We start from the raw sequence: 15814 nt of genomic DNA, 5'->3' as shown, positions 1-15814 counted from the left end.
GAGTAAGAAAATGTACAAAATGTTAAAAATGAACAAATTTTTTGTCTTATAAGACTCTCTTTTTCTTTATTGTGCACAAAAATGAAGTAGTATGCATGCTTAGATCAAGTTTGCGGAGACGATGTTTCCCAAACACCAAGTAGAGCTTGTCACTCTACTATGGAAGATTGATAGGACTAATGTGCAGACATGCTTGCGGCAGCCTCAGGCTCTCAAGCGCCAAATGGACTAGTCATCCATTGTGGAATGATGTCGTAGGGTAACATAGGGATCCTCTACCCGCTAAGAAAAGGACTCATGAATATGCTTTATCTTCTCTACACCATAGTCGAGGACGACTATGATTTCAAGAGAGACGTAATGTCATAAAAATCAATATATAATTCTCCTAAATGATTTTCTAATGTTAAACTGATCATTTAATATGCGGAAGTGCCAGGGGAGAAAAAGCTAGAATAATTGTTAAGCTAGCAGACTGGCCACAGTAGGGATCCTCTATGATTTCAAGAGAGGGGTTAGGTCATAGGGATCCTCTAACCGCTAAGAAAAGGACTCATGAATATGCTTTATCTTCTCTACACCATAGTCGAGGACGCCTATGATTTTAAGAGAGAGGTAATGTCATAAAAATCAATATATAATTCTCCTAAATGATTTTCTCATGTTAAACTGATCATTTAATATGGGGAAGTGCCAGGGGAGAAAAAGCTAGAATATTGGTTAAGCTGGCAGACCGGCCACAGTAGGGATCGAAAGGGGGGGCCACTTGCAAAGGAGCCATGTGCAACAATGGGCTAAAAAGACCCTAAGGTTCAGCCCATTAAGACTTCCAAAATGCTAAGGTTCCAAAATTCAAAGGTTGTGTCCAACGGTCAACCATGGGGGAATTGGATGCTTTGTGTGTGTCAAAAAAGTCTTAAAAATCCCTACTTAGGAGGGGGCGAGCCTTGCTTCTAGGGGATGAGAGAGAAAGCCACACACCACACACACACACACACACAAGCTTCAATGCATGCTCATCTCCTCTACCATGCTAATTACTAAGCTAAGCTATGCTAGTATGAGTGATTATGCACTGAGGAGATGTACATTTTCCTCGTAAGAATACTCCTACTTCCTCTCAATCTACTCTCATACTCTTCTAGCTCTCACCATCTTGGAAGGTGTGTGAGGTCTTGGGTCCCAGACCGGGGATAATTGATGTTGTGTTTGATAAGTGTTTTGCTTAGTGCATGAAGCTTTCATGTTCATTGCACTAGCTAGTCTTGAAGTAACACAAAGAATTGTATTGTACAATGTCTCTCTTGATGGGAGAAACCATAATACAAAGCCTTTTGGAGGGGCGACCGGCTCCATGAAAATCCGGTCCTCAACTATTGTCGATAGCTTAATTTCTCTCTCTTTTGAAAGTATTGTTCATGCTATCTAGCTAGGTGTTATGCTTTTTGTTGCTCTCTCCACCCAAGCACTCTTGTAATTCTCATTAGGAATCTATTCTAATGAAATGCCCACTATATTATTGCTAATTTCCGCTACACATAAGTTTTTAGGCCATTAAATGTTACATTGTATGTGATGAATTCTCCGGATACTTTCAGCTCACTTGGCTTTAAAAGATCAAAAGAAAAACACATTTATCACACCATGGGGATGCTTTTGTTATTTGTGCTTCCTTTTGGTCTTATGAATGGTTGTGTGTGGTATCAAAAGCGCATCAATAAGGCGTTCTCTCCCTTTCTTGGCAAGTTTGTGAAGGATCTTATTGATGACTTTTGTGTTTATAGCTCTAGAAAGGATCATTGTGAAAATCTTGGGATGGCATTGAAGCAATATGATGAAAGTGGAGGTCAAATCAACCCAAAGAAGTGTCATCTTGCTCAACCAAGAGTGATGTTTTTGGGGCATATGATTGCACAAAATGGGATTCAAGTGGATACGTTCAATCTTGCCCCTAGATTCTCAAAGAGACCTCTCCAAAAGAGACTAGTCATTCATGGGTCCCTATCTAAAGCAATTGAACTTGGCATCCCATGATACTTGATGATTTGACTCATAAACAAAGTATCCATATGATGTGCCTTAATAGTCTTCTTCACTAGAATAAAATGAGCATTCTTGCTAAACTGATCAACTATCATCCAACTGCCTATATTTCCATGCTTCGCCGCTTTATAAGTCCACACATTAAATCCATGGATATGGTCTCCAATGGCTGATGTGGAAAAGGAAATGGTTGCAAGAGTGTTGGTTACTTTCTCTATCATACTTGACTTTTGGACATGTCAAACACTCTGATACCCCTGTGAATTTCATAAGGAGGTGCATCCATAACCTTGTTTTCCAAATCTTGAGTAATGCATAAATAGTTATCGTATAAGAGAAATCATATGTCAAAGAGTAGTGTGTATCTATAAAGACATTCTCAAAGTTTTTCTATAATCTATCTCTTTGAAGTCCTCATCTGTCTCATACGTAGTATGCATAGAATTAAGTTTCATGTGGTATGCAATAGTTAACGCATTCACCCTTGGACATTGTGAAACAACATTCACAACAAGATTTTTCTTCCCTCGAACATGGTCTATGTGAAAGTGAAACTGAGAGTGTGTGTTAGACCACCATATCTTCTTGTCATTCAACTTTGTCTGTGTGAGAAAGGTATGAGAATACTATGATGATATGTGCACACCACAAACAAATTCCCAAGCATGCAATGTTTCCAAATCTCCAAAGCATGAATAACTACAAGAAACTCTTTCTCATAAATACCCAAAAACTATCCTATGGATCCAATATGTGGCTCTTATAAGCCACTATGAATGTCCATCCTGCATCAAGATAGCGCCAATATTGTCACCGCAAGCATCACATTGTACCTTGAAAAACCAACCCATTAGAAAGAGGATGGGGTCTAGCAGGTCCTCTTTATTTTCCATGAGATTATGGAGGTGATTAACATTTTGACAAATAGATGCATGCCATGTGTGCAAGAATAGTGGGTGTGTAAGAGAGGTGTAAGAGTGGTCAAAGGATGCACTTTCCCCCCCAAAAAGGGGGTTGACAACTTTATGATTTTTGGCCTGATACAGACTCTCTACTTGTAGGGGAGGACTTTTTTTTCCTGTGTGGATACCAGATTATCATCCTGTGTGGACATCACCATCCTTTGTGGATCTTTCTGGTGTGAATTTTACCATCCTTTGTGGATATCACCATCCTTTGTGGACTTTATTTTCCTGTGTGGATATCACCATCCTATGTGGATTCTGTTAGCCTGTGTGGATCATGCAACTTCAGTATCTTGTCTTAGTCCAAACCTCAAGGGGAGGATTGTAAAGTGTGAGCTTTGTCCTAAGGTGTGAGTCAAGGAGAGGAGAGTGGATTTATCCCACATACTGTGGAGCAAGGCTGTAGAGCTACTTAAAGCTCATCTCTTGAATCAATAAACAACAACTCATTTTTCACTACATGCTTGTCTATGGTGAGCTTGTGCTAAGCTAAGTCAATACTCAAGATTGTGTTTATGAGTCCAAGCTAATCCTATCTTGGAACCTAATTCACTTGAGTGATAAGCTTGCTTACACACACTCACACACTTGCACCATGTTTCTCTTTCATCCACCATAGCTAGTACGATCCAAATCCTTTAAAAAAATAGTTAAGAAATTAGTCTTTAGTGAAAATTAGCAAAAACTAGCACGAACTTAGTGTGTGTAAACATGAAAATGCGGGTAAAATTAGGGACAATTGATGAAATTACCATTGCATATACATAAAAAGTCCACAAGATTTTCACCAAAAAGTCCAAATTTAAGTGTCATCAGAACCATTTGTGAGCCCAAATCCATATCCAAGCTACACAATTAGGCAAAAGATTAGGGGAAATTAGTGAAATCAATGACACGCACCTCTTGAAAATTTCATGGATTCCTCCAGCTTATGATAATCAATTCCACAATTGTGTCAAACTTTGGAGATTCACATATTATAGTGTTATAACTACACCAAAGGATCCAACAAAAATATTATTTTTTGGATTATTAACCTAGTTGCTAGAACATGGAAGAACCTCATGATTGAGAACGATGTGAATCCAATAGCACAAAAGGTTATTGAGGCAATGGAATGAGCTTGTAATGAAAGCAAATTAAAGCCATATATGGACCAATCCACTAGCCAAAACCATCCATCTATACACTCAATCCTAACACTAATGACAAGCACACAATCACTAACCACCATCACACACAAATTGACTCTCAACGGGCATGGCAATCGAGCATACAGAACCCAATAAAACTACACTTAGCGCTCATTAGAAAATTTTTGAACTCATTTTTGGGCCTTTTAAGAGTGCCACATCATCAAAGTTGTACAAAATTAAGCAACCCGGTAGACCCCTCTAAATATTGCTTAGAACCCCATGATATGACCTATCATTGGAAAGTTCTTGAAAAATGGATTCTAAAGAGCCAAGGTCTAAAAAGGTTGGATGACTTCTATGAAAGTTATGCCATTTTTTTTCAATCAGCCAGGTTTTTTTACCGGTACGGTAATCTAAAATCACCTTTTTCTAGATCTAGATGAAGGCAATGTCCGATACATACATGCTATATATCAATAGATAGCATTTGAAGAGTAGATTCTAAATATCCAACCTCCGACAAGTTTTGATCTTATTTGCAAAAAATTTACCGATCCCCACTTTTTGAAAGCTATGCCACATCAACAATTCTTACAAGGCCCATTTTTGAGTCCAAACTTTTCCTAATGTACCACAAATGCACATAGGAAGTGCTAATTTGTGAGGTCCCCACCCCGTTGTCTCAAATGACAGATCTGATGGTAAACCTGGTGGCCACTAGATCTATAGCGGAAGCAAACAAAGTGGTTTATGGTTCATCTAGCGGACGATCTCTCATCACAAAGTGAGTCGAATTTGAGCCTACTAGCATCGAGATCTAGTTCCACCCCGCGGGGGAACTAAGACCCACCTTTCAAGAGGAGAGAAGTCTCGAGTGCCTTTTTTCCCATGTTTCAGAGGCACATACACTTGAGGCTTCGCCGCTCTTGGGGCAATGAGTAATACTAGCGTCGATTTATAACACTATGGGGATGGAGAGTTCCCAACCAATCGGGACCACCCTTCTCATAGGCATTGGCAACCCAAGCCAAGTCCCCGCTTTCCACCCCATACTCACACTTCCTTTGTTACCTAATTACTACCACAATGGTTGTTCAACATATAAGTTCTTTGTTTATTGTTCCGATTCACAAGTTCTTTAATACAGCCCTTCAACCACTATTGCAAAGCGGCACCAAGATAGTAATTCTAGTAAAAATTCACTCAAAAACTCATTCATTTAAAGTTCCAATGATCTCGAGGCACGAAATCCCCCAGCGTGTGTTTACTCAACCCGTTGTCGCCTAGTTGCCCATACAAGTAGGTTGTCCACCGCTTAACCAGCAGTCGTGGACTTCCACCGCTTAACTAGCAGTCGTGGATATCCACCGCTTAACCAGCATCGTGGATTCAAGATCCCTTAACCAGGAACTCTAGCTCCTGCGAGTAACTTCGCGAGCGGCCCCCTGTGATCAAGAGAGGGTTCGGACTAGATTAACATTGGAATTGAAAATGAACTAGCTGAGCTAAATTTTCCCTAGCAACCAATCTTTCCTACTTCAGATAGTATATTTCGAAAGCATTCTTTCGTACTTGAATATAAAATACAATTAATTTAAATGCCGTGGTTTCCGTTGATTTCCAACATGTTGGGAAATGTGTTTTTCATCTTACCTTATCGAATGCAATGTTGCTTTCACAAACTTGAATTAAAACTTGACCTACCTCCACAATTTCCTTGTCATTGCTCCGTGAGATGGCCAATACTTGGTCGACCATGGGAGCTTTCCCTTTCCATTAGTTTTGCTTGTCCTCCCCTCGCGGTATTGGGAACCACCGAAACGAGTTCTCTTTACCGGGGCCATTTTATACTCACTACTTAATTGACAACTTGGAAAAACAGAGATAACATTCGAGAGTAACATACAACCATGATGACGGATTAGTTTCAATAAGAAAAGCCCATTGTACGAGCGGTTAGACTTACTTCAAGACATAGAGAATTCCGATAGCACCATACTTGTTCTATGGGAATAGGCCCTAAGGTTAATTACTTGACCTAGATAATTATGAAATCAGATTTTTACTTAATCAGTTCTACTAGAGATGAAATAGACGTGCTTAATCACTTCTTAATGCAAGTAGAGAATTGCAGATTTACTGTATGCATAGATGAGAGGATTTCTCCCTTCCTAATGATTAATGATGAATTAATTTTCCCTATTAAATCCCAATCCATGAGCAATTGATTCTAATTTAATTATTTACACATTATGGAGTAATAGAATGCAATAGACCAGTCCCACCTCAAAACTGACTTGAGTTTTAATCACAACGGTGACTAGTGGATGATTCCTTAAACACGCATTAAACTATGATTAAGAGTGACTAATTTCTTGCATGATTACTAATTAGATTAAGATTTATGCAATAGATCATGGATACGGAGAATTAGGGAGTATCTAATGAGTATTTTGACTATGATTATGCATACTAGATGCGGAATTAAGAGGATATTAGAGAGGGAATTACAATAAGCATGAATAAAATCGAAAATTACTGAGGTTACGACTGAATTCCTCTTGAAATTCTGATGCAAGGGCCTCCTTGAGACGAGAAACGGGCAACACCTTCCCTCCTAGCTCCTCTTCCAAAGACTAGTCTGTCGGCGGCACCTCCTCAAGGTGTGTGTATGTGTAGGAGTGTGTGTGTGTGTACTTAGTGTGTGTTTGAGCATATATGTGTGCTTGTGTGTGTGTGTGTGTGCGTGTGTGTGTGTGTGTGTGTGTGTGTGTGTGAGCATGCTCTTATATAGGCTCACAAGCTGAAAAATTCGAATTTGCCTGCTATATGCATCTGGAGGAGTACTCACTTCATGCATGGCAACTCTAGTTGCATACTTACCAAGTGTCCCAACATGCTCAAGAGCTCACTTAGTCTCTCTCTCTCTCTCTCTCTCTCTCTCTCTCTCTCTCTCTCTCTCTCTCTCTCTTGCATGGAAAGTAGCCCACGAGCCCTGTGAGTGTGTGAGGGCGTTCTCTTACTGACAAACTCAGTCTACAGTGGCCTGGAGCTTGTTCCCACACAACTTTAGAAAAATTAATTTTAACCTAAGATGGGCAATACAAATGAGAATTTAATGCCGGAACTTGCTATACTAAGCTCTAACTAAGGTGTATTAACTTGGGTTCCTGCCATATTTAGCAGTCGGCGTTCAAAAATGCATTTCTTTCAAATTTGGGGTACGGGTGTAGTTTTTCGAGACGGTCAAAACTGACGGGTCGGTGACCAAAAACTTACTATTTTTGGAAAATTTCCACAAGAATTATTTTAATTCACTTTTGGAAGCTTATAACATTCTAAACATCATGGCATCGACAGATTTTGGAAAACTGCTGAAAATAGTAGCTTTTTCCATTATGATTCTTTCATGGTACAATGGTGTTCTTTTAGCTCGGGGTCGGAGACTTACATAATTAGTAGAGATTAAGAGAGCATTAGAGATTTGAGCATTCCAATTAAAAATGAACTAGCACACTTAAGGCTAGCCAAAAGTCTCTAGATCTCAAGGTTCCATAGCCAGCAGCTTTTTGATTCACTAATAGTTTTTGTTATGTGGTGTCCATTTACACTTTAGAAGATATTTTTTATACCTAGGATCCATAATATATATGCGTTTTCTAGGCTCATTATCTACCATGATTTAGCAACTTGAAACACACACTGAGCATGGATAATACATCACAATGTATACATCTTAATTTACCCAATGATGTTACGATTCCCTAGCATGGTTGGAGGTGGATGTGAGGATGGAGTCTGAAGCATGTCCATGTAGAGTTGGATTGTGCATTGGTTGCATAATTAGTGCATCTATTTCATTGCAATTACATTTCAAAGAGATATTTGGGACTAAGCCAAGGTGTGTCTTGTGTCATAGTTGCAGTTTGGAGGTTGAATTGTGCAACAATTCTATCATAACGGAACTCAAAGGTGACAACCCTCGACCAAGTGGCCAATTAATGGAACAAGATTCAATTCAAGCAATAAGTGGTCCCCTCCTCCATCCTCCTCCTTGGGTCAAGTCGAACCTTGCTGAAAGTTATTTTTGTAAATTGATTTATAAGACAATTTTTAAATAATTATAGAAACTCAAAAACATGATCTTCTACACATAGAAGATTGTTTTTTCCCGTTTATGAACTCATGATTCAATGTCTTCAAAGGTTCCTTTTAGACAAGAAATGATATGCACAAAGTATGCCTAATGTGGTGCTCTTGTGGTAGCACAAGAAGTCTTGTTTAATTTATTTATAGTTTTTGAGTTTTTGCATGCTTTGATTGACATGTATATTGCACTTATGTGAAATCACAAATTGACAAGGTTGTTGTTTTTGATGATGGAGATATGGTCCTTTTGGTGTATTGATTCCAACTTATGCCTAGCATCGGGCATGGAAAAGAGTTCTAGGATATATTTTAAGCCTATGCAAAAGAGAGGGTTCTCTATCTTGAAGTGCATGAATTACAGGATATGTGATTCATTAGCATGGCAAGAGAGGTCTAGTTTCTTGTGTACATTTACATTTATTACATATTTGATGGATTTTATGGCTATTTGTTTTAGAGTGTGGTGTTATTGGAATACTAAGCAACATAAAGACCTTTCCATCTGGTATAAGTTGACACCCAGCAATGATCTGGGGAACCTGACAAGTAGAGGATTCGTATCCTATCTTAGCACTAGAATGGTAACCTAACAGGACATAAAAGTGTCCTTTCAGGGTTTTGGGAAAAAATTCCAAAACCATAGTAGATCCACTGATTTTGAAAAATCCTTTCATGAGCTTATAGTTCAATAACTACTACATATGGAAAAAATGAGAAACTTGTAATTTTTCTCATCCCTTGGTCACTACAAGCCTCCAAAGTTGATGGACCAGTGCATTTTGCCCAAAACAACAATTTCTTACGGTTGATTGCATATAAATAAGAGTGGAGATTTTTGTAGGACATGAGATAAAATGCCCCGTTAACTTCAATGGGTTGGTGACCAAAACATATGGTTGCTTTTACCTCACTAATTTTGTTTTGGGCAAAAAAAAAAAGGTACAAAAAAGTTGCATTTTTGCCATTCTGCGGACCTATCATTAAAGTTTATATAGTCACGCTCAATACAAATACTATATACATGTTTTCTTAGTTCCCTTTGGGCCTCTGGATTCAAAAGGAGCCATGGAGCATGTCAAAAGGATAATGGATCTCTTACAATTGGAACCTTGGGGGAAATGATAAAGTGCTAAATACAACAAACATGAAAAAACTAGGTTTAGCATTATGACCTCTAGAAACCCATAGAAACTACATAACATCTAGCCAAGTTTGTAGTCTATGATTAGATATGGTTACTACCTACAAAATACACACAATTGGCCTCAGAAACTACCAATATTGAGAAAGTTATACTTGCTACTCTAAAATGTATCGTATTCTTCAGCAATCAAAAAACTCAACCATCATCATATACTATGCTATATAGCATATTACGTCCCCCAAAACTCAAGGAAGATTAGCTTTATGTTATACATTACACTTACACAATCAAATTTGAATTTGGATATCAAGAAAGCCACCAAAAAAATCATAAAAGTGCTAATTTTAGGATTATGCAATTCTTGTAAATCGGTCATAACTTTCAATTTTAACACTTAGCTCTCCCTACAAGAATCAAAACATGTTGAGAACTATGAGGGCCTAACTTCTAGCCATCTAAACCTCACAAACATGAAGTTTAGAGTGGTATAGTTGCCAAAAGTTGAAAAAAAGCCAAAAACAGGATCCGTTTTTTCACACAGTTTAGGTTCAAAAATGTTGTGCAAGAGTAAGGTTAATGGTGAGATTGATACTAAAAAAAAAATGCTACGTTTTTTTCAGCTCATAAGGCAACTTTGTGGATATATAGCACCTAAAATTCATTTTCATACTCTTCAAATAATTCAAGCAAAATGGTCACTTAACAGGACACAAAAGTGTCCAAGGACATAAAAGTGTCCTGTTACCATTCTAGTGTTAGAGTGGTTGATAATTGATCCAGACAGAAAACATTAAGATAGTTCCACAACTTCTCAGTAGATTGAGTGTCATTGGCCAGAACTAAATTAGTGTCATCAGTAAATGTTTGCAGAACTAAGTCTTTTTCAGAGCCAGGATTCTTGATGCCCTTGATGAGGCCTTTGACAAATGCATTCTGATCAACCTGCCAAGAGCATCTAAACATATATCATAGAGGAGAGTAGCAATAGGACATCCATATCTAATTGAACTTTTCAGAGAAAACACTTCATAAGTTCACCATTGATAGAGATTCTAGCATATGCATTGCCAAAAAGGACTTGAATAAATTTAATGAATGTCCTGCCAAATCCAATGTCAAAGAGAGATTGGAATATGAAATCCCACTCTATCCTATTATAGGCTTTATCAAGGTCAACTTTGAAGAAAATAAAATCCTCCTCACTCTCTTGGGAATAGTGGCATAGTACATAGCTTCCTAGAGTGTAATGATGGAATCAACAAGGATGTATCTTCCCCTAATGAATCCCTTTTGTTCAAATAAGATAATCTGGTTCATTAAGGGGCATCAAGGAAAAGACCAAGAGATAAGTCTCCAATTCCATATATCCTTCTTATCCCCCCTTTTGTGGATAGTCTTCATAACTCCAGTGTTCATAGAGGTAGGAAGAGCTCCTATTCTACAAGACTCCAAATGAATAGTGGATAAGGGGCAAAAGTTTCTTTGAGTTCTTGAAATAATTAATTGAGTAGTCCATCCAATCTATGAGTTTTACCTTTAGCCAAAGCTAATATTGAATCCAAAATCTCCCCATTAATGAGAGGCTGATCCAACAGTTTAGCCATGTGTTTAAAAAAACATTTTTTTCCTAATCTTGGCATTTTTTTCTTTGGCATTATTGACATCAACCCCTCTAGAGAAAGGGGAAGAGAATATAGCAGAGTAGTAATCTTTAGCAACCTTCATATTTTCTTTATGAGAGGTCACAATGTTTCCTTCATTATCCTTAAAAAAGGGGATAGAGTCCTTAATTTTCTTTTTCTTGAGTAAACTAAACATATGTTTATTTGGTTTATCAAATTTTCTTGCCCAGAATTCCCTAGTACATAGGATGGAGGATTTTGTATCTAGAAGCTCTTCCTCTCTAAGCCAAGATTTGAGCTCAATAAGTGAGAGAAAAAGGAGGATCGTTGGGGTCAAAGCCCATTTTCAAATCTTCTATCTTGTTTATAATCATCATTCTTCTATTATACCTTAGGTATTTTGCCTCTCTCCTATAGCTAGTCATATACTTTTGAGACTCTTTGACAGCATAGACCCAGGCCTTAAAAGGAGAGGAAAAAGAACTGAAAGTAGAAATAAACATCTTATAAAGCTTCTCTTTAACAACTTAAAGAGAGAGCAAGGTTTGATCCATGTGGGGCCAACCAGATTTGTAAAAGTGTTTGTATATCCTATCCAGTCTGGCTTCTCTTTAATCTCCTCCATTTTGTTTGTTGTTCCAAGCTAGACCAGTTTCTTCTAGAATATCCAATAGATCAAGAACAAGCAAGAGATGATCGCATCTAATTTTTTCAGTACCACCTATCACTTGCCCCAAATTATTCCACTTGTCATTTACCTTTTCAACCATATTGAAATTACCGATAATTATACAAGGGTTTGACAAAGAGGCCAACTATGACTAGGTAGAGTACTTGTTTTTGCCAATGCACATTGCACTTTTTGAAGAATGTGTGCACTTGTTAGACAAGTCTCTTTTTACTTTGGAGGTGGTTCAAGATAAAATTAAAAAAGTATCTTCAGAGGTTGCTTTGAAAGGCTTGTCTCTTCTTTCAAATCCTGGGATAATGCTACAACTCTGACTCTAAGATCTCTCACATATATCAAAGAAAAAGCTAGAGAAGCAAGAAGCTAAAGAAGGGTGATGATTATGGAAAGGATATCTCAGCTTGAGATATCCCTTCCCATAGACAACCCTTCATAAATTATCTCCATAAAGGCATTAGGAGAAGTATGAACCCCAAAAGGGTCTTGTAAGGATTGCTAATTTTAAGGGTTAAGTGTGTGGTTAAGGGTACAAGGGCAATGATTGAAGGTAGCTTTATAGCCTTCTGTTTTGGCCCTCATAGGCTTTTTCTAGACTTAAATAGAGATAGTGGGGGGAGATAGCTACACTCTCTCTCTCTCTACCTTTCCAGATATGACAAGGGAGAGTGGGGTTATGAAAATACCTACCCCCCATCCACGTCCTTGCCACATCATCAAAAAACGTACATAACCTAGCCCAAAAAGTTTTTGTTTTTCAAAACTCTCAAATAGACCCACCCCATTTTTACCTAAAACCACCCCCAACATATATATATATATATACATAAAATAAAATTTCTTTGTCTTTTTCTCAATACAACAACTTGAAAATACATTTTTTGACCCTTTTTGAATTTTCCTCAAAGTCTCCAACTCCCTCCCCCCTCCTCCATACCCGCACCCCTCTCTTCCCTCCTACCCACATGCACCTACTTCTCTCCACCCCTGCCACATCATCAAACGTCCATAATCCTAACCCAAAAAGTCACTTTTTTTCAAAACTCTCAAATAGAAATAGATCTATCCTCCAGCACATATATATACATAAAAACCATTTTTCATGGTTATTTTTTCAATACAACAACTTTATCTCTCCCCCTTTCTCTCTCTCACTTTACAACACTTATCCTTGTGTTCCTCTCCCTCTCTCATACCTCTCCCTTACTTTCAGCACAGTCAACCATTTTAATCTCTCCCCTCCCCCTCTCATCCTCCAAATCATCTCTTAATGTTAACTCTTTAGTCCTTTCTTCGCAAGCCTAAGCTACATAATATACATCCCATAATCTCTGCCTTGGCCCCTCTCTACCTCCTTCATTCTATGCTATAAAAATCCATCTCTCCATGCTATGGATCTAAATGACATAACAAACCACCCATCCACAACATGATTGTCATGGTTGAAAACAAAAAGCATCTATATCTGATTGTCAAAAGAGTTCCGACCCTCCAAGAGCTATGACTTGCATACATCACAACAATGGCGCAGAGCAGGTCTCATCGATGTGGACTTTTGCATGGATGATTGCCTCTACCCCAATGACCCTTTGTTTAATGTGTATCCAACATTCAATAGTCTCCCTAACTTTTTGCAATATGTAGGTAGAGGGGAGCAAGGTTTGCTTGGCTATTACAAGAAGTTGTCCACTATCAGAGCTCATAGTGTGCAATGATGGATGCATCAACACCAAGTTATCATTCATAACACTGATAGTTTGAAATAGAGGATCATTCATGTGAAAAAAGAAGCACAAACTCTTCAGCAACATGTGAAGAGAAGGATGGTAATATTGCAAAGTTTGAGGGTACCATATTGCATTTGAAAGAGACGGGTGAAAGCATGTTAACCTGTCGCGCTTTTTGTGCTAGTTAGCAGTTTCAAGTTAGCACATCTTCAAAAATTTGGGCGTCTGGTAAATTTTTTACAAATAATATCAAAAAAATTTGGCGGTTGTACATTTGGATTCCTTGTTTCAAGTGCTTTCTATTGATATATCATATGTCATAGATCTTGGAGATGTAGCTCAAGTTATTGTACTAGTTAGCATATGTCAAAATTGTGCTAGTTAGCAATGTCCGGGACATGAAAAAGCATGACAGGTTAACATGCTTTCACCCAGACACATTTAGGTGCAAGGGATAATAAGAGGAGCTTCTCAGCCATAGAGACTCTTGCTCCCAAAGATGGTGCTTGAAAGAGAAAACTTACAGCTCTACTACAATGTGCATTTTAGAATACCCTATCATATTTCCTACATGTATGAAGTCGCTTCTATGGTGATTGTTTTGTTTTTATTCTTATTGCAAGAATTATATCCAAAAGACATGTGGTAGTGAAAGCCAAGAGGATCACCCCGATTTGCAGATTTCATAGCACTCATGTGTGCACCGAGAGGAAAACATATTAATGATGTTGTAACCAAGGAGGTGATGTGTAAGTTTTCTAATCTCGTGAGTGATACTGATGTGCAGAAGGCATGTGATGAGGTTGGCATTAGTACAAAGGGTTACATTGCACTACATGGCCTCCTCAAGGACGCTTTTAGGAAATGAGGAGTTACTGAGAATGTATTCCCACTGCTACGCAAGGTGAAACTTGCTAGACGGGCCTCCAATAAAGATGTTTTCTCACATCTAGGTCACTATTTGCACATCAAGGAGACAATGCCCTCATTTATCTTTGTACAATATCCACGAAGTTCTAAGAAAGCTACCAATGCAAGGAATCATGCTGATAATATTGACAAAGGGTTTCCTTACTCTATGTCAAATAGTATTTTCGTTGAAGAGGCTTCAAAAAGACATGGTTGTATTTTATGCACTACCTTATAATGGTGAGAAAAGAATCATGTGACATTTGCCTTTCATTGTCATTGTATGACATTCACTTATTGCCTTTCTTCTCTTGCAGTGTTGGGAACTAAGTTGGTATTTGTTTCCAAGCCTGACGAGTGCCAAATTGTGAAGCAACTGCTACCATATACATGTGGTAGTGATGTGTGTGAACACACTAGGACTGTCGGGGCATTTTTTCCATCTTTAGGAGGGTTTTTCCCTTGTGCATTGTATATACGCCCATCACTCTAGGACTATCTATCTTTCTATTGCACACTAAGTAATACACTCTCAGTTGTGTGCCTTGAGCTTCCTTCATCTTCTCCAAGATGTGTGAGTTTCTATGCAATCCTAATTCCAAAAATTGATATCAGAGTAGGTTGCATCCTCCCGGGCGTAGTCGCCAGCAGCTCCAACACACACTTGCTCACTTTCTCTCCCATTTTAGTGAGCTTTAGCGAGTGTTCGCAGGTTGACAAAAATTTTGGGTGGGCTCGTAGAGCTTAGTCTGCTCATATTTCTGCTTCGGGCTCATTTTGGCCTCCGTTTCCACTACAGGTAGATCTGTACATGCAATTTAGTCATTTAGTGTAAAATATTTGTGAGTGCCATTTTTTGCATAACAGGTCCTATATAGTCTACTACAGGTTGTGCTACATAGCACGTGCTGGTCTCACTCAGTTTATCCTCATTTTGGGTAGTTTTCACATTAGGTGTAGACATTTTCCATGGTTGACAACAACACAGATGTTTTCAAGATGTTTGTTTTTGCTGAGGACATGTTGGATGGGGACAATTACCTTATGTGGGCTTACATGATGAAACATGTTCTTGTGTCAAAGGGCGTCTAGAATATTGTGCAGGGTATTAATATACGTCCTAGTTCTGAGGATATAGGCGATGTAGAGGATGTTGCAGGTCTTGCTGCTATTAGAGTTGTTTTGCCTACGTCAAAACTAGCTCGTTGGGATGTAAAGTATGCGCATTCTCATGTGTTGATTGCGTTGTCTATGAAGCACACCATTACTCCTCACATTAGTTCATCAAAATCTGCTAAACAAGCTTGGGATATTATGGAAAGTTTTTTATGCAAGCCGTAATGAGGCAAAAATTGCTTTGCTACGTAAAGAGCTGGAATAAGAGCTGGAATCAAAGATTATGCATGAGGAAGATGATATGGACACTTTCCTTGC

The sequence above is a fragment of the Adiantum capillus-veneris genome, chromosome 11, assembly GCF_014529385.1.
Source record: "Adiantum capillus-veneris isolate H3 chromosome 11, ASM1452938v2, whole genome shotgun sequence".
Lineage (NCBI taxonomy): Eukaryota > Viridiplantae > Streptophyta > Polypodiopsida > Polypodiales > Pteridaceae > Adiantum > Adiantum capillus-veneris.
This window is presented reverse-complemented; position numbering follows the sequence as displayed.